At 42.0% G+C, this 19,546-nt stretch overlaps 1 long non-coding RNA gene and 1 pseudogene across 2 annotated transcripts; both read left to right on the top strand.

Annotated features, from left to right (window-relative positions):
- The first annotated feature begins 501 nt into the window (after positions 1-501).
- Positions 502-1,744, top strand: LOC138166124 (ribosomal protein S6 kinase beta-2 pseudogene; annotated as a pseudogene).
- A 3,923-nt stretch (positions 1,745-5,667) lies between these two features.
- Positions 5,668-18,848, top strand: LOC138166123 (uncharacterized). Of its 2 annotated transcripts, XR_011169538.1 has the most exons (4): positions 5,668-5,882; positions 11,179-11,349; positions 12,739-12,905; positions 18,177-18,848. It is a non-coding gene; the product is annotated as an uncharacterized lncRNA (long non-coding RNA). The 2 variants fall into 2 exon arrangements; XR_011169537.1 differs by lacking the exon at positions 18,177-18,848 and having other exon boundaries at positions 12,739-13,157.
- The last annotated feature ends 698 nt before the right edge of the window (positions 18,849-19,546 follow it).

Below are 19,546 nucleotides of genomic sequence, written 5' to 3'. Positions count from 1 at the left end.
CTTCCATAAATAACTATTGTGGTGACAGGGATGCTCAAGACATAAATAGAGAAGAAAAGAGTGACTATGAAACATCTACTAGTAAAGCCTCCAAGAAAAATACAGCTTGGGTACAAATCCAACTAGAATTCCTACAAGAGGCAAAGCAATTATTTTTTAAGAGTTTTAAAATATTTTTATGTACGAAATGAGAGCAAAAAAGGAAACGATTGGAAAAGAAATGAGAACTGTGGAAGAAAGAATTAGAAAGAGAACTAACAGCTTGACATAAGAGGTAGAAAATTTTGCCCACTTTAAAAACTTCCTGGGCCAGCTTCTCCCCGCCCCCCAGCCCAACCCAGCTCAAACCAGCCCAGCCCAAGGGGCCGGGCCGAACTCTACCTCCCACAAGCCCTGGGAAAGGACGCCATCTCACTTCCGGTCTTGTAGGTGATGAAAGGTGGTGGAGCAGCCCAGCTTGGACTGACTGGGACGCTCAGCCTGAGCCGCGGGACTCAGGACGCAGGGTGCCATGGCAGCTGTGTTCGATATGGACCTGGAGACTGCAGAGGGCAGCGAGGGCAGCCGCGAACCAGAGCTCAGCCCCGCGGATGTTGATCTGGCTTTGAGGACAGCCGGTTTGGAGCCCGTGGGGCACTATGAAGAGGTGGAATTCTCAGAGACCTGTGTGAACCCCGGACCAGAACACATTGGCCCCCACTCTTTTGAGCTCCTCCGAGTCCTGGGCAAAGGAGCCTATGGCAAGGTATTCCAGGTCCGAAAGATACAAGGAACCAACTCGGGGAAGATATTCGCCATGAAAGTGTTGAGAAAAGCGAAAATTATGCACAACGCCAAGGACACAGCCCACACATGGGCTGAGCGGAGCATCCTGGAGGCCGTGAGGCACCCCTTCATCGTGGAGCTGGTGTATGCCTTCCAGACTGCCAGCAAGCTCTATCTTATCCTGGAGTGCCTCAGTGGAGGGGAGCTCTTCATGCAGCTGGAGCGCGAAGGCATCTTCATGGAGGACACAGCTTGTTTCTACCTGGGGGAGATCACCCTGGCTCTGGGCCACCTCCACTCCCGAGGCATCATCTACAGGGACCTTAAGCCTGAAAACATCATGTTGAGCAGCGAAGGCCACATCAAGTTGACAGATTTCGGCATGTGTAAGGAGTCTATGCACGAGGGCTCAGTCACTTACACGTTCTGTGGCACCATTGAGTACATGGCCCCCGAGATTATCACGCACAGTGGCCACAACAGGGCGGTGGACTGGTGGAGCCTGGGAGCCCTGATGTATGACATGCTCACAGGAACGCCGCCCTTCAATGCAGAGAATCGTAAGAAAACAATCGACAAGATCCTCAGGGCAAAGCTGGTGCTGCCACGCTACCTCACTCCAGATGCTCAGGACCTGCTCAAGAAGTTTCTGAAGAGAAATCCCAGCCAACGACTTGGGGGTGGACCTGGGGATGCAGCAGATGTGCAGAAACACCCTTTTTTCCGCCATATCAATTGGGAAGACCTGTTGGCCAGGCAAGTAGAACCCCCCTTTCAGCCCTGCTTGCAGTCTGAGGAGGACGTTAGCCAGTTTGACACACGTTTCACGAAGCAGACTCCTGTGGACAGCCTTGATGACACAGCCCTCAGTGAAAGTGCCAACCAAGCTTTCTTAGGCTTCACTTATGTGGCCCCCTCTGTTCTGGAGGGCATCGAGGAAGGCTTCTTCTAGTTCCAGCCCGAGCTGCGGTCCCCTTGACACCTCAACAGTCCTCCGACCCTCATCAGCCCCCTGAAATTCTCACTCTTTGAAGGGTTCGACCTAGCCCTGGCCCAGCAGAATCCATGGAGCTGCCCCCACCCCCACCTCCACCGCGTCAGCTCAGCCCCTCTTCCCATCCAGACACCCACCAACAAGAAATCCAAGAAGGATCGGGACGTTCTAGATGCTAGAAAGGGGACGACGTTGGCTGTCATTGGCTGCCTCTTGCTTTACTTGAACTCTTAACCCAAATCGCCCCTTTACCTCTTGGAAGAAGTATTTCTTGGCATTGGCCTGGACATGCTGTAGGCCCCTTGGGCCAGGCTGAGCAAAGTGCCCCTAGGGCCTGGGGGGGGGGGGGGGGGGCCGCGAGTTGTCACCTTTTGCACAGAATCATGGGAAGTGACTGCTACGGGGAATACCAGGCCATAGCCTCAGGGAGCACAGCGTGCCCCCCCTCCCAGGTCTTCAGCTGCTTGTGCTTTGTCTTTTAGGAAATTAAATATTTGAATTCTGACAATAAAACAAAACAAAACAAAAAACAAACAAAAAGCTTACTGAATATTAGAATGGACCAAATAGAAACTAATGACTTTGTGGTACAGTAAAATATATTAACAATCAAAAGACTGAAAAATAGAAGATAATATCAAGTATTTTATGGACAAAAAAAATGATTTGGAAAACACATTGAGGAGAAAAAATTAAGAATCAATGGACTACTGTGCTATAAGAAATGATTAGCTTGACAATTTTAGACAAGCATGCAAAAACTTACACAAAATAATGAATAGTAACATAAGCAGAATCAAGAGAATGTTGTATACAGTAACAGCAATATTGTTTTAAGAGCACTTTTTAGTGACTAAAAAAAGGACTATTATAAATACCCAAATTAACTACAAAAGACCTTTGAAAGAAGACGTTATTTGCATCCAGAGAAAGAACTGATAAATAGAAGTTTATATGGAGTGGTTTTGCATGTATATACTTATTTGTATCCAATGGTATCCATATCTACAGTGGGATGGGGGGAGGAAGGAAAAAAAGTAATGTTACATGATAACTTTATTGTATAATTAAAAGGAATAGCAAGTTGTCCATACTAGTTTTGCAGCTTTGTATGTAAACTTTTTAATTTTACTGTGTTGTGGACATTCTTATTTTATTCTATAAGTTAAGAATAAAATATTTTTTAAAAGAAAAAAAAATCATTAGACTACCTGAAAACCAAAAAAGAGTTTAGACATCATGTGTTCAGACATCTAAAAAACTGTCCATACTTCTTAGAATAAGTTTTCAAAATGAAAATAGAATCCATCGGTCACTTCTCAAATTAAATTCCAAAATGAAAATGCCCAGGAATATTTTATCCAAAATTCAGAACTTCCAGAACAAATTAAAAATATTGTGAGCAGCCAGAAAGAAGGATCCCAAATACCAAGAAGTCACAGTCAGGATCACATTATTTAGCAGTCACCATTACAAAAGGAAGAGTTTAGAATACAATATTTCAGGTGGAAATATCAAGGAGGAAAGGATAATCCATAGTGTCAAAGACTGCAGAGAGGTCAAGGAGAATGAGAACTGATTAAAGGCCATTGGATTTGGCAACTAAGACATCACTGATAACTCTAGAGAGGGCATTTTTGGTAGAATGATAAGGTTGGAGGAAGCCAAATTGTAAGAGGCTAAGAATAGAGTGAGATGAAAGAGGAAGCACTTATCGTAGATGGTGTTTTTTCGAGGAGTTTAGCTACAAAGGGCAGAGAGATACCACAGTAGATGGTGGGAATGGAAGGATCAAGTGGGGGATTTTTCAGATTAACAGAGACATGGGCCTTTTTGTAGACAATAGGGTAGGAGACAGCAGAAAGGAAGAAAGTCAAAATAAATGAAAGAGTGGGCCTGCCAGGCTGCTTTCAGCAGGAGATTTGTTTCTCTCTGTCACTTTGTGGGTTCTGTACCTTTAAAGTTTGTTTAGAGTCATTTTTTACAGGTATTGGAAGTGGTTGGAGCCAGAACCCATGCCAAGTATGTGCTTTTACTCTTCCATCTTGGCTCTGCTCCCTCCCCCCATTCTCCCTCTCCATCTCTCTCCTCTCTTTCTCATCCTCATTCCAATAAGAGAGCTCTTTTACTATGTATTGTCTGCCAATAGATTATGATGGGATTAAGGGGATTCTGACTTTCTTGAATGTGAAGGTGGTACATTTGTGGGTAATGGCAATACCCACAAATAACAAACTTCCCTTCATCCTAAATCTTTTCCTCCCCCATTCCTCCCATCTTCTACATATCACTGAAACCTGGCCCCCCAGTAACACAGCCTCCCTGATCACCTCTTCCAGTATTGGCTTCGCCTTTATTCATTACCTTCAGTTTACAGGTCGTGGCTTCTGATACATCTTGCTTCCCATTGCCGCTTCCAGGTCTCTCCCTTGCTTCATCACTTAGTAACCTCTTCCCCTTAGAGTTTCTTGCAATTCATGTCTACCACCCAATCAAAATCCTGGTAACTGGTAGCTGTTTATAGATACCCAGATCACTCCCCTTCTTTCTTCAATGAGCTCAGTACCTGGCTCAGAACTTTTTTCTCCTCTCCAACTCTTGCTGTCATACTAGAGGACTTCAACATATGTATTGACTATTTCTCAAATGCCTAACCACTCAGTTGTTGAGCCTACTCATTTCCCATGAATGACTCCACCATGTTACTTCAGCCATAGAGAAAGATAGTCATAATCTGGATCTTGCTATCACCCACAAATGCCTGAAAGAGAATTGAGTAGTCAAGGGATGCCCATACACACACACACACACACACACACACACACACACCCTAATTAGAGCTTTGCTTTGGAGCACCAAAATATAAGAACTGGCATGAAATGTAGGGAAGAGAAAATATCAGTAACCAGCATCTGAATCCAGGTCCTAAGGGTTACCTGTCTCTACACCTACCTAAACTTGTGCTTCATCTCTGTCATCTCTGTTTCTATTTCACTCTTACCTTCTTCCCCTTCCCCTCTCTCTCTCTCTCTCTCTTTCTCTTTCCCCCCTTTATCATCATCTCTTTTTTCCCTCTATCCATGTACCTGTCTCTCTCCCTCCATTCTCTTTTTTTCTCCATCTATCCTTTCTGTCTCCATTCTCTCTCTCTCTCTCTCTCTCTCTCTCTCTCTCTCTCTCTCTCTCTCTCTCTCTCTCTCTCTGTCTCTCTCTCTTTCTGTCTCTCTGTCTCTTTCTCTCTCTCTCTCTGTCTCTCTCTCTCTGTCTGTCTCTCTCTCTCTCCCCCCTCCCTCCCTCTGTTCCCCCTTCCTCCCTCCCTCTCCTCCCCTTTCTCTTTTTTGCTCAAATCTTTCCCTTTTCATGCTACAATTTCTTCATCTCCTGCAGTGAAACCCACAAGAGGCCTACAATTGGGAAATGTAGGGTAAGGCCACAGTGTATATACTGTTCAGCCTTGCATGCTGGGATTTTAAAATTAAAACTTTTGCCATCAGAGTTTGGATCCTGAGCTTATAATTATTCTATGTTAAGCACTGTGGTAGCTAGGGTAAGTAAATCAAATTTACAAATGTATCCCTAGGTCTTTTTTTTTCCTCTTAAAATTGTTTGAAAAAGAGCTTGGGCTTATGCCTTTAGAGCTGCCTGAGCCTTTATTCTTAAATCAGCCACTGCCTGTGTTGGGTAATTACGCACCATTTCTGAGAATAAATGCTGAATTATTTCCCTCTTCAAAGCCAGGGTGCTTTCTGTGCAGGGAAAACTGTTCTCTTGAACCTACCAAGTGTAATTACCAAGTGGGTGGGGTTTTTATAGGAATTTACATAGAAATGATAAACAGTGAACAACTGTGGCTTTCTAATCCCATCCATACTTGAATTGGTGATACCATAAACCTCCCAAATGAAGTCAGAATCCACAGGAGCCCCATGGCTGCATTTACCACCTCGGGTTTTATGTGTTCAGTCACACACAGAAGACTGTGGTCTGGAGTCATGTTTTACACTGGGTCCTAATTCCACTCCTGAATCCTTATATTTCTCCTCTTATCAGTTCAGGGACTGCAGCCCAGGACAGAGGAAAACACACTTTAAGCTGAGAGACTCAGACTTCAACTTTAAGGAAGGTAAAGTGAAAGTCCTTGTGTTTATGGAATGTCTACTGTCTGTAGAGTACGAAAATAAGTGCCCTGGGGGTGGGGAGGGACATCACAGAAACAGAAAAGAACAGCCCAATAAAGTAGAAAACCCCCTGGACTATGAAATAGGTGACCTGGCTTCTAGTCCCAGTTTGGGCTTTAAACTCAACATATGACTTTGAGAAAGTACCTAATTCCTCTAAACCTCAACGACAAAATGAGGGAATTAGAGTAGATGATCTCTAATATTCCTTCCAACTTTAGCATTTAAAATCCTATGGTATCAAGAAGTCAGTATTTACAGTTTATAAACTGCACAAGGGCAGGGGCCATCTATCCTATCTAAACTTTTTGTCTTAGCCCCAGCACCTGGAACAATATTCTGCATATAGGTGCTAAATAAATATTCCTTAATTTGAATTGTACACAAAAGAATGAATTGAAGGGGAAACAGGGAAAGGAGGAATACGGTTCCTGCATTTTTAAAGAACTGAATAGCTAAGCATGGTTAGCAGATTTCTCTATAGAAAATTGCTTCAGGAACAACAGAGAAATAAGCTAAATAAAATAAATCCCTCCATAAAACCATGACTACATGGGATGGTTTTAGAACTATTGAAAGGTTTTCCTTTTTTTCTAGTACCTCTGCCACTTAGTTGAAATTATTGTTAATTATGACTTAGATAAGAGATCATAAATCCTTGGACCACAGGCTGTTTATAGCTCACTCTCCCCACCCCTCCACCAAGTCATTTAGTATGTGGCTCTTTGTTCTATCATTCAGAAGAATATGAAATTGAAAAAAATAAAAAACAAGGGTTTAGATGGTGGTAGTATGGAGATGAGACATAGAAACTTGAAAAAAACAAAAACATGTGAAATCTGAGTTTGAGATTAATTAATGGCTTAGACAGCACTCTCAACAGAAGACCACAGCATGTATTAAGAGCTGGAAGAGGTCTTAAAGATCATACACTCTAACCCTCTCATTTTGTAGGTAGGAAAATTAAACCTAGCTAACAAGGAGCAAATTTAGAAACCAAATCCTGATTGTCTGACCTGAATATCAATAATCTTAATATTCTAAATCTAATAGAAAGAAGACATTATCATTAGTGACCTAGAAAACATCTATTCAAATCCTTTGCAATAATAGGATCACCTGGAAAGATCCAGTTTGTGTTGCATTTTCCCAAATAGTTAAAATGTTCCCAAGTCCAAGAAGACTCATGCGTTCATTCTTTGGGTCACCTTGCTGTCACCTGTTAGACCTTTTCTGGTCCATTTAAATGAAGTTACATACACACGTAGAATTCTGTCTTTATCCAAATGATAATAGCTTGGCTACCAGATGGCCTGCAGATTCTAGGCACTGTGTGATTTTCTGCTGTGTTAGATCAAGTGGGTCTAGCTAAAGCCTCATGACTGAACAAATCATGATGATGTCAGAGACAGCTAAACATAAGGATTAATAGATTTCCTTTGGAGTTAAGGCCTGCAGTTTCAGATACTATTCAGTCATTCTAGCTGTATCTATTTTCTCATGCATCATTAGTTGACCTAATTTTCTGTGGTGTCTAAATTTCAATGAAGAGGGGGGTGAGCATAAGTGGTAGAATCAGAGAATCAACTTGAGAACACTGGATCAGAGAGAGTAGGTCCTTTTCCTTTCAGGTAGCTGGGTGTGGAGGAGCAGGAGTGACTATCAGAGAGAAAAAGACACAGGAATATCTCAAACAGAACTTACCAACTTTGCAATTCTGTCCTTGGCCAGCCCTGATCACATGCATCTGTTTCCATTTGGAACAAATGAAAACCTCCCTTTTCTCAGTTGACTTCAAAGCCAGAAAGCTAGCCTCAGTTTATTGTCATTGCTGGTATCATTTATAATACTTATGGCCCTTATTACACTGCCATCAACCCAGAGACATAGGGAGAGATGAGTAAGGAATCCAGCAACCATAGAAGCCAGATTCCCATTCAACTGTGACAAAGGAGGGTATTTCTGAGGCTCTTCCCCCTCTCCCAAATATAAACTGATCTGATATCATGTGCCATTGTGTTAAACTGAGGACAGACTATATTCCAAATTACTTACATGATCCCCAGGTTCATTTACCTAGGCTGCTAGACACAGTGCTTTGGTGGTTTCTTCAGTTCTCTTTATGGGCTCCATTCTCCTATATATGGTAGCTGCCCTCCTCATTTATATCTTTTCCTTTTCTCTCTCTTATTGCCCTCCATGGATCAGTTTCAACAACAGATTGCTAAGTTTTGAACCCAAATTACTTAACATTAAAACAGCTCAAAAAGAGCCACAGAGAAAATAGGTAATGGACTAAAAGTGGAGGAATAAATGTGCCTCTTTTTTATCCTTACCTTTCTAAGTTTTTTTCCCTTCTTTCCTTCCTTTATCCTCTTCATTTTTTGTTCATTTTATCTTTATATTTCTTCCTTCTTTTCTTCCTTTCTTAATGTTTTTTATTTTACATTACTGTTATTTCCTGATGCCACTCCCTACAATAAAACCTTCTTTTGTACCAAAAAAGCACAATTAAGCAAAACAAAATGACATATTGACCACGTCTGATAATATCTACCTTGTTCAGTGAATGCCTCTTTATTTAGAAGGTACACGTTTCATCATTGTTACCCTGTAATCAAGATTGACTTCTAATTATCAGAAATTTATTGCCATTTATTTTTTTCCTTTATATTTTTGTGGTCGTTATGCATATTGTTTTCTTGGTTCTACTTACTTCACTCACTCTGGATCAGTTCATAAAAGTCTGCCAAGTCCCTCTGAATTAATTTGTTTCTTATGACACAATAGTATTCCATTATATACACAGACCACGATTTATTTAGTCACTCTCCAATCAACAAAAACTTCCTTTGTCTCCAGGTTAAAAAAAATTACAAAAGTATTGCTATAAATATTATCAACTCCGTTCTTGCTCTCCTCAGGGTAAATACTAGGTACTGGAATCAAAGGGTAATAGTAGATTTGGCATTTTGTACTAGTGTGATTGCAAGTAGTCTTCCAGAATATTCAGACCAATTCACAGCATTGGATTACTTACATGGGTTTTCTCAGGAATCTAGGCTGGATGAAAGGAAGATTAGAATTTGGAAGTATCTGTCTATAGTCAAGCTCTCTCTTTCTTGGGGGAAAAAAGAAAATAACATCAAAAGACCTGGATTCAAGTCCTACCTTCATTATTTACTAGCTATGTGATCTTGGGCAAGTCTCTGAGCCTCAATTTCCTAATTTGCCAAATAAAAGTGAGAATGTTCCAACTACTTAGAAGTAACACAGGCTCAACAAGCCTCACAGGTTTGTTATGAGACATGCATCTTGCAAAACTGAAAAATATTCTGCAATATAAGCTATTATTTTGTTCAGCCTATGATCCAGGGAAGAGTAACATCCCTTTAGATACATGTTGCCATTTAAATATGTTAGCTAAGGATGGAGGAAGGAGGGAAGAAGATGTATATTTTTTCCATAAACACAAAATTGCATTCCAGATCCTAGATTGCTATCTCAAAAATGCTGGTCACAAGAGGTTCCAGGAAAGGATGCATGGAGAGATTTTGCACAAATTGACATAAACAAGCAATAAACATTTATTTATTAAATCCCACCAGGCACTATGCCAAGTGCTGGGGATACAAAAAGAGGCAAAAAATGTAATAATAATAATCTCTGCCCTCTAGAATTTAATCTAATGGGAGAGACTACATGCAAACAAATATAGATAAAACAAGCTATACACAGGATAAATGGGGAATAATAGAGTGAAGGCACTTGAATTCTGAGGGTTTGGGGAAGGCTTCCTAGAGGGGAGATTTCAGATGAGACTTAAAAAAAGCCAGGGAAGACAGTAGGCAGTTGAGAAAGGAGAGCATTCCAGGTATATGGGATAGACAGAGAAAATGCTCAGAGGTGAGTATCTTGTTCTCAGAATAGCCAGGAGGTCAGTGTCCCTGGATTGAATATGTCAGACAGCAAGACAAAAACATAAAAAGACTGAAAATGTAGAAAGAGACTAGATTGTGAAAGACTTGGAATGCCAAATGCAGCATTTTGTATTTGATCCGGGAGGTGATGGGGATCCCCTAGAGTTTTCTGTGTAGAGGAATGACATAGTAGGACATGCTCTTTAGGAAAATCTTTAGTGGCTGGTTGGAGGTTCGATTGGAGGACGAGAGACTTGATGCAGGCAGACCCACCAGTAAGCTATTGCAGCGGTCCAAGTGTGAGATGATGAGGGCCTGCTAGAGGCATGACAGTATCAGAAGAGAGAATTGGGTTGCATAGGAAAGAAGCTTCAGAGGTGAAATCAACATAGTAAGTGTTTAACATATAAAGGACAATGAACCACAGAACAACAAAATAATTAAATATCTGGGAAAACTTAAGTTGATATATCTCTGGGAAAGCAAGGAGAACTGGAAATGTGAACATTGGTCCCAATCACCCTGATTAGTTGGTATCTCTTTAAGGGTACAGTTTGGAAGAAAGTTAAGACTAACTATTTGAAAAATTGCATTCAGAAAGGAGGAAGATAATTAAGTAGAGGGGACCTTCCTTTGACCTTTATTCTGAATCTACATATATAATATAAGAAAAGAAAGTCTAGTTTAGAATAGTTCTATGGGTAGAATCCAATCAAAACTATTGATTCAGGACTCATGTGTACAAAAAAATGAGTAGTTTCTCTACTAGGAAACAAAAGGAACTCATAAGTGGTTCTCCATTGAGTTTAAACTGGCTTCTTCTCTGAAAGAACTTCTATTGAGATTTTCCGATATATTGAGAGGGCTGGAAGATTTTTTGGAAAAAAAAAAAACCCTATTTGGGAATCATTGACTCATCAAGATTTAGAACTAAAAGTATTCTTAGAGATTTTCTAGGGCAATGGTTCTCAAAGTGCAATCTGGGGAGACCTGGGGATCCCCAAGCCCCTTTCAGTAGGTCCATGGAGTCAAATCTATTTTCATCGATGTTATAATTTCTAATACAGCAAATATTGATGCATTTAACACACACAAATAGAAGCTCTTTGGGATCCTCAATTACTTTTAAGAGTACAAAGGGGTGTCGAGACCACGCTATAAAAGAACCACTACTTGTAGCCAACAGTCTCCTTTGACAGGTGAATAAACTAAGGACCGGGGAGATAGAATGGTTAGGCTAGGGTCATACAACTGATTAAGCTGTATAGTCAAGACTAGATATAAGTCTTCTCACTGACAATCCAATGCTCCTTCCACCTAGAGGCAGTTAGGCAGCACAATGGATAGAGAACCAGGCCTGAGATCAGGAAGTGTCTGGGTCCAATCCAGCCTCACACACTGACTTGTGACCCCTGGACAAGGTGCTCTACCTTTCTAAGCCTGTGGAATAATGGAGGATGATCCCTAACATCTGTTCCCAAGCTATCATTTGGTAAGTCTCTGTACTCCTAGTTCCTGATGTCCCTTAATTGAGAAGTTTCTTTTTTTTTTTTTTTTTAAAGCAATAGGGGTTAAGTAACTTGCTCAAGGTTACACGGCCAGTCATTTCTGGGTGTGGTGCTGAGTATCTGAGTCCGGATTTGATCCAGGTCATCCCGACACTGGAGCCAATGCTCTTACTCGCTGAGCCACCTGGCCACCCCTAAGCAATTGGGGTTAAGTAACTTGCTCAAGGTTACACGGCCAGGTGTTTCTGGGTGGGTGCTAAGTGTCTGAGCCCGGGATTCGATCTCCAGGTCTTCTCAACACTGGAGCCGGTGCTCTTACTCGCTGTGCTACCTGGCTGCCCCAGAGAAGTTTCTTAAAAAAAAAAAAAAGATAAGGAATAGAGCTCATCTATTTCTACTTCTTCTCTCCCTCTTCCCTGTTGATTACTCAGTCTGCAGAACTGTCCATCTCCATTCTGGTTTAGTTCCTTAGTGGTCAAAATGGCCTGCCTCACTGTCAGACCTCCTGCTAGTCTCCATGACTGCTCATAAACCCTCACTGGGGCCAGGGACATAAGTCAGATGCTGAAGGCCCCACTCAGCTTTGACATCATTCACTGATTCACTTGTCAATGATGCCCCCATTCCCCCACCATTGGCTGCCACCATGGGTGCCAACATTAAAGGTGGGCACTTAATACGTTTATTACATACTGGGTTTATTAGATAACCAGGCTCGGTGGTGATAAATTGGCTTCGTGCTTCATTTGGACTCTCAATGCTCGGCAGGTTTTTCTAATTTAGTTTTGCCGTGGCTCAGCCAAGATGGGATTGGGGGAAGAAAGAAGGAGAAGGGAAAGAAGCGAGTCTGTGTTGTATATCAAATCCTTTCCGTGCCTTTTCTTGGCTCAGAAACTAAGGCCTTTTAAGCTGCTGTCCTCAGCGGCCTCCTCAGTGCTGTCTTCCGAAGGGAGATTTGCTTTTCTTAAAGCACCAGAGTTCTTTTATGATGACTCCTCCATTCATTATGGATTGTTGCTGCTTTTGTCCAAAGCTGTCATATTTTCCTTTCTCTCTTTCCTTTTAAGTCTGGGTTTAAACACATGTGTGCATGAACACTCACACACGCACACAAACACCAAACTTGGGAGGGTGGAGAGATGGGGAAGAAGAGGTGGGAGGGAGTTGTTGACTGGGTCCTATGTGACTTGCTCTGTACCTGCCACCTTCTGAGAGGCTTTAGATCTCTCTATCTCCAAGAGAACACCAGGGCATTGAAGGCTGCTTTGAAACGTGGCAGGCTTTTGAGTACGTGCGTGCGTGCTTGGGCAACGAAACAAGAAAATCCATTTTCCTATCAGAGTGACTGACACTTTTTTTTCTCCTTAATGCAGGCCTTGATCTTTTCCTGACTACATTTTCTGATTCCCACCAGCTTTCCTTATCAGTGGGTGAACCTTCATCAAAGGACTGAAAGATTCTAGTGATGGTCCTTGATCCCAAGGTCTCCCCCAGACTTAGCCTGACAAGCATCCCAACGGCGTCCCAAGGGCAACACCTGGTGAGCAGATGGTGCCGGGGATTGCTCTCCCCTTGAATAAGGAAGTCCCAAGATGCCATGCTGCATGATGGAGTTGGGCTAGCCCATAGAGCAAGAAGACATCTGCCTAGTGGGGCCCCTTCTACCAAGACTTTTTTTTTTTTCATAGTTAGTAGGCTCTTTTGAAAGGATAGCTTGCACAGAAGGTTCTTCTGCATATCCTACTCTACCCATGTCCTCTGGTTCAAATACACTTCGGGAGATTCGAGTGCAGTGACAAATGCATTCTGGCATTGTTCTGTGTGTCTATGTGTGCAAAGATACCATGCAAGGGAAAGGAGGATGAGATCTGTAATTTCAATGGTGTCAGGGGCTCCTATCAGGAATTTCCTACACCCATGCAAATGAGGACCTTCTTGAAATCTAGAGTCTTTAGAGAGATGCCTAGAGATGATCACACAGTATGAGTTAGAGGCAGGATTAGAACCCAAGGGAACTGATTTCTCTATCTATCATTTCTTAAACTCCTTATCTAACCTGCACTGCCCCACCCTGCTTCATTTCTCTGGATCTCTCCACTCTCTTTTTTTCTCTCTGTGTCTATCTCTGTGTATCTTTCTCTGTTTCTGTCTGTGTCTCTGTCTCTTTCTCTCTGATTCTCTCACTGTCTCTGTCTTTCTGTCTCTCTTTCACACACACACACACACACACACACACACACACACACACACACACTTACACACTTCCCCCTCTCTTCCCTCTGTCCCTGTCTTATTTCCTCTGAATCTCTCTCTATTTCTATCTCTCTCTGTGTCTGTCTGTCTTATCTGTCTATCTCTATCTCTCACACACACCCCTTCCACATACACACACAAACACATGTATAGAAATATGGAGATGTGTGTACAGAGATACTTGCATAGCCCTATCGAGATAGAAAATAGCTAGATTTATTTAGCAAAATTATCTCATTTCATCCTTACCACAACCAAGTAAGATAGGTGCTATTAATATCCCCATTTTATAGGTGAGAAAACTGATTCTGAGAGAAATTAAGAGACTCATCAAGGGTCACATCTCTAGTAAATATCTGAGACAGAATTTGAACTCAGGTCTTCTTGAGTCTGTCTGGCCCTGTGTCCACTATACCCACTAGAGAAACACACACACACACACACACACACACACACACACACTTAAATATAATTATCTCTCAAGAGTTCACATTTATGTAGATTTAAATCCTATGAATCAACATACCTTTGAAATAATCTTTAGCATCTCCTTCCAGCTCTGACATTTCCTGACAACGTACACACGGGGAGCTGTGCTCTCTCACCCCAGCTGTCACTCAGCCAGCTCCCCTGAGATCAGAGGGGCCATAGAGAAGCCAGTGCTGAGACAGAGGAGAAAAGAAACCACCCCAGGCCCTTGGTTTATATATTCACATTGCACTAACTGGTTTTATGTTTAAGCAGTCCCCTTTCCAGCTCAGAATGCAGCCTTCTTGTCCAAGTGCTACCCTAGCATTAGTTTAATCTTACCATTTCAAGAACCCTAACTACCCCAAAAGAGAGAGATCCAATGCCATAGGAGAAAGCAGTATCTCTCATGGAAGCCTCAGGGAAGAAAGATAGTCCCAGAGAAGTCCATAAAAATAATGAGAGCAAGAATTCACACTTCACAATGAATTTTATGGTTTACAAAGCCCTGACAGGGCCTCACTACAGCTTCATCAGGTATATAGTACAAGGGTTATTTTCCCAATTTTATAGATAAGGACACTGAGACCCAACAAGGTGAAAGGGACTTGCTCAAGGTGACACAGCCAGTCAGTATCACAAGTGGGACTTGACCTCAATCCCTCTGACTCATGGTTTTAATAGAAAAAACACTGGGTCTGATGTCAGAGGAACAGGTTCCATGCCCCCACTGCCAAGATAAATTAGCTATCTAAATAGATCCCTTCTTCAGGCCTCAGTATCCCCAACTCTGAATTGAGGAGTTTGAATCAGGTGGTCTTTATGGTTCTTGCCAGCTCCAAACTTGTGACTCTAAATGGATCTCTCTACCACACCATGTTATGCTGCCTTCTCTTTTCTGGAGCCCCCACTTAAAAGGGTATTACTGGCTTCATATGTTTCACCTGAGAATCTGACTGGGTAACTGCCTGTGTGACTTTTAATGTCAATGAAGGAGTCAAAGGCTGGGTGGGGGAGCTGGGTGGTGCAGAGCACTGGGCCTAGAGTCAGGAAGACTCATCTTCCTGAGTTCAAATTTGACCTTAGACACTTACTTGCTGCATAACACTGGGCAAGTCACTTAACCCTCTTTGACTCAGTTTCCCTATTTATACAATGAGATGGAAAAGGAAATGGCAAACCTCTCCAGTATCTTTGCCAAGAAAACCCCAAATGGGGCGGCCAGGTAGCACAGGGAGTAAGAGCTCCGGCTCCAGTGTTGAGAAGACCTGGAGATTGAATCCGGGCTCAGATACTCAGCACCACACCCAGAAATAACTGGCCGTATAATCTTGAGCAAGTTACTTAACCCCGATTGCTTTAAAAAAAAAAACACACCCCAAATGGGATCATAAAAAGTTGGACATGACTGAACAAGGTTGGGCAGAATTACAGGAAACTTAGAAGTGTTTTATCATGTTTCTGAATGGGATACAGTATTGTCATCCCCTATCCCAACTCTGTAGTAGAAGGTGATAGTCCAGGTCAGGACATTCCAGAGGGCAAGAGAGGATTTGCCCTTTTCTGATAGAATGGCACTGGGGAAGTTGCTGCCTGCTGGATATTCCCTCTGGGAAGCTGGCATCCTAAAAGTTTTCCCTGTTTGATTTGTAGAACCCATTTGAATGTAATAAGAAATCCCCTTCTGCAGTCCTTCCCTTGCCCTGACAATTACTCCAAGATTTGTTGAATGAATTAATATATGAATGACCTTCATTCCAGCTTTTTAGTCCTATATTCCTTGCTTTTTACTAGGGAACTTTCATCTCTGAAAAATAAATATCCTTTAGATACATGACCCTCTCCTATTTCTCAAAAACTCATTGCTTCATTTAATCAAGGATTATTTTGTTGAATATCCAAGGGTAGGACTAAAAGCAATGAATGGGCAAGAAGCAGAAAGTATGTTCCCTACCTCTAAGTGTAACTTCCTTGAGGGCAAAAATCACATCTTCCTTGAATCTCCTATGGTTCCTAGTAAATGAAGAGATAAAATCTACCGTGTAAAAATGTGATTAACAAAACAAACTAACCTGGGGCAGAGTAGTTAACATATTGGCTGAATTTCCAAGGAGGGAGGGATAACTGTAGGAAGTAACAGGAAATAAGTTTGGCAAGGTAGGTGGGGTCAAATGATGACCAGGCTGATTTGAACCTTGTCCATTATGAGGAGTCATTGCAGGATTTATCTTCCAATGACTTGTGAATGGGAAGGAATGTGGGAAGGGTGCCAGGAACGCATCGAAGGCCATAAGAAGTATAGCATTAGCACGTGGATTCTTTCTGAAGGCCTGAGGCTACAGAACTTCATGAGGGTAGGCCAAGAGGGAAATCTTAAGTCTTGCTCTGACAAGACAAGTGGATCTTTGAGTCTACTGTGATAAACATCTTCACTCTTAGGGTGATAGATGAGGGCAGCCTGGTTGGGAAAGCAGGAGTACAAGTAGGTTGTAATTATGACAAGAAACTGGTCAAATTCAGGTCTAGGTCTAATTCAGTCTCTGGAAAATGAGGCTGTCATTAATTAGCCAAGACCAACTAACTGGTATTTGTTTAGTACTTTCTTTTAAGTGAGATGGTAACCTCCAGGCTACCTCATGCCTCCTGGGCTGAAGGAACATTTACTAATTGATCCCTTTGTTGATTCAGGCCCCTGCCAAGAAATGAGGTGTTGCCTGTTGGCTGGCAGCTTTGCTTTTAGAAACTGGAAGGTGGGATCCTGGGGCAGAGCTGGGGACTTGGGACTTGTGGTTTAGGAAAGCCAGAAGTAGAAGTTCAGGAAACCTCAACTCCAGCATTCCAGTCCAAGGAAATCCCAAAAGGGGTTTCCTAGGCATCTAAACTAGGCATAGGGGCAAACACAAGCACATGGGTGACCTCCTCACCACTAGCTTTGGAAAAGTCATAGTAGGAGAACTCATCACAAACACATTGGTGATTTCTAGAATAAGGTTAAGTGTAATGTTTAAGGTCCACACAGAAATGCATGGGATAATCCAAACAACCATTCAATTCAGTTCAATTCAACAAGCATTTATTAGGCCCCAACTATATGTTAGGCATTGGTAGTACAAAGATAAAACTGAAATAAGTCCCTGCTACCTGCAGAGGGAGATAGAGGTAATAATTCTAAGGAGTAAAGGAGATGGGGAAGAATATTCCAGAATTGGGGAGCCCATTCAGAGGCATGGAAGTGAAAGTATGTTTGGAGAATAATAAGGAAGCCAGTTTTGCTGGAACGTAGAGTACTTTGTAGGATTGGAGGAGAGGAATAAGGCACAGGGAGGTAGGGCAATGTGAAATTAACCTGGAAAGGCAGAGAAGATCCTCTCTGCACCTAGGCTTCCTTCTGTCAAATGCAGTGATTGGACTAAATGATCTATGAGGTCCCTTCCATCTATAAATCTTTATAGGATCCTATAAGCAAACCTTGGTCTCTGTCTTTGAGGAGCTTATAAACTTGCTGAGAAGGAAACTATGGAGGCATGAAGTCATTCAAAACAGTCAAATACTCAATTATGTCATGCTTTGTATGGATAAAGACATTCAGAGAAGGGAGAAGGTCACATGGGCTGAAATATCTAGAAAGGGCTGCATAAAAGCACATCAATTGGCCTTTTAAGGAAGAAAATGGCTTAAATAAGAAGAGGAAGGAAGAGAGGATATTTCGATCAGGGGAAATGATAAAAACAAAAGCACAGAGATGGGAATTAGTCTAACCTGTGAAGGAAACAATGGAGAGACTTGCCTGATGGGAGAGAAGAGTTTGTGGGAAAAGTTATTCTGAAATAGATTGTGATTGGTGCAGCATGGAGATAGCAGTTCATTTGGAGGGAGAGGATACATATTTTGATACATAATTTGACCAGAGTTCAAAACCTCTTTTGTCATTTACTGCATTTAAACTCTCTGGGACTCAATTTCCTTATTTGTAAAATGAAGTGATTTTGACAGAACTTCCCAGTGAATTTGGGAGCTCAAATGGAGTACTACATTCTTCTCAGTTATTCTTCAAGCTCTTAATCTAGAATCCAATGTGCCTATTTTACAGGTATGTTATATGGACATCTGGGTTTCTGAAGGAGGCAGAAAAATAACATTTCTGTGTGTGTGTGTGTATGTGTGTGTGCGCATGCAACACTGATAAAAATCAACTTGAGAAAAAACAAAGCCTATAAAATAAAAGTGTTTGAAGAGAAACAGACCAAAAAGAGAACATTCTCTCTTGGGAATAAAAGCCCTGTCTGAAGGTAGGGACTGCTGTGAGATAGGTAAATCAGCACATTTTCTTAGGACTCTTGTTAGGGTATTAAAATTTATAATTGAGAAACTATACATCAATAACTATTTAGGAACTATGGAATGATTATATCAGTCCTATTAGGGTTATGCCTGTCAGAAAGGTAGATTCTTTTGAGTTTCACAACAGAAAGTAGAAATGAGTCATTACAGGGCATGGTGGTATATGCCTATAATACCTACAACTAGTAAAATTGAGGTTGATGGATTACTTGAATTTGGGAATTCTGAGATGCAGCCAGCAAAGCTGGTCTAGTGTCTGAACTGTCTATCATCAATATAGGTAGCCCCCCAAAACAGAGAACCACCAGGCTGCTTAAGGAGGGGAGAAGTGATCTAGGTCAGAATTGAAACAGGTCAAAGCTTCTGTGATGATCAGTAGTGAAACTGAGTCTGTGAGAGAGAGAGAGAGAGAGAGAGAGAGAGAGAGAGAGAGAGAGAGAGAGAGAGAGAGAGAGAGAGAGAGAGAGAGAGAGAGAGAGAGAAAGAAAGAAAAAAAGAGAGAGAGAGAGAGAGAGAGAGAGAGAGGGAAGGAAGGAAGGAAGGAAGGAAGGAAGAAAGAAAGAAAGAAAGAAAGAAAGGAAGGAAGGAAGGAAGGAAGGAAGGAAGGAAGGAAGGAAGGAAGGAAGGAAGGAAGGAAGGAAGAAAGAAAGAAAAAGAAATAAGTGATAACACACAGAACTCCTGCATTGAGGCATTGGTAACTCCAGAAGAAAGAAGCTGAATACAGGAGGGATCAGAAAAAGCCAGGCACAGAAGACACAGAAGGTACTGAGAGAATCCACTCATAGAAGACAGAAGCTGACAGGAGCAGAGCCCAGCTGACAAGCAAGGAGAATGTCATGGTTACTGGAAGTAGAAAGGGGAAAGCAGAATCGTTTTAATGAAGAGCTGGCTAGGTTTCTCAGAATTGCTCCCTAGAACCAACTACAACCTAAGAGAGGAGAAACCTCTCAGAAGTACCTCTGTTGACCTTTACTGTCCTTTACAACTCATAGATTGGAGCACAATAGGTCCCTGACCAACCTCCACTTAATGGCTATATTCTGGATCCTCCTAGCTCAGAGTGAAAGTCAATAGTAACTTTCTCTTTTGACCAGTAACCCTGAGGGTCTTTCCCTC

The sequence above is a fragment of the Petaurus breviceps genome, unplaced genomic scaffold (genome assembly GCF_028583685.1).
Source record: "Petaurus breviceps papuanus isolate PSGF00001 unplaced genomic scaffold, PetGlider_PUasm1.0 220, whole genome shotgun sequence".
Taxonomy (NCBI): Eukaryota; Metazoa; Chordata; class Mammalia; order Diprotodontia; family Petauridae; genus Petaurus; species Petaurus breviceps.
This window is presented reverse-complemented; position numbering and strand designations above follow the sequence as displayed.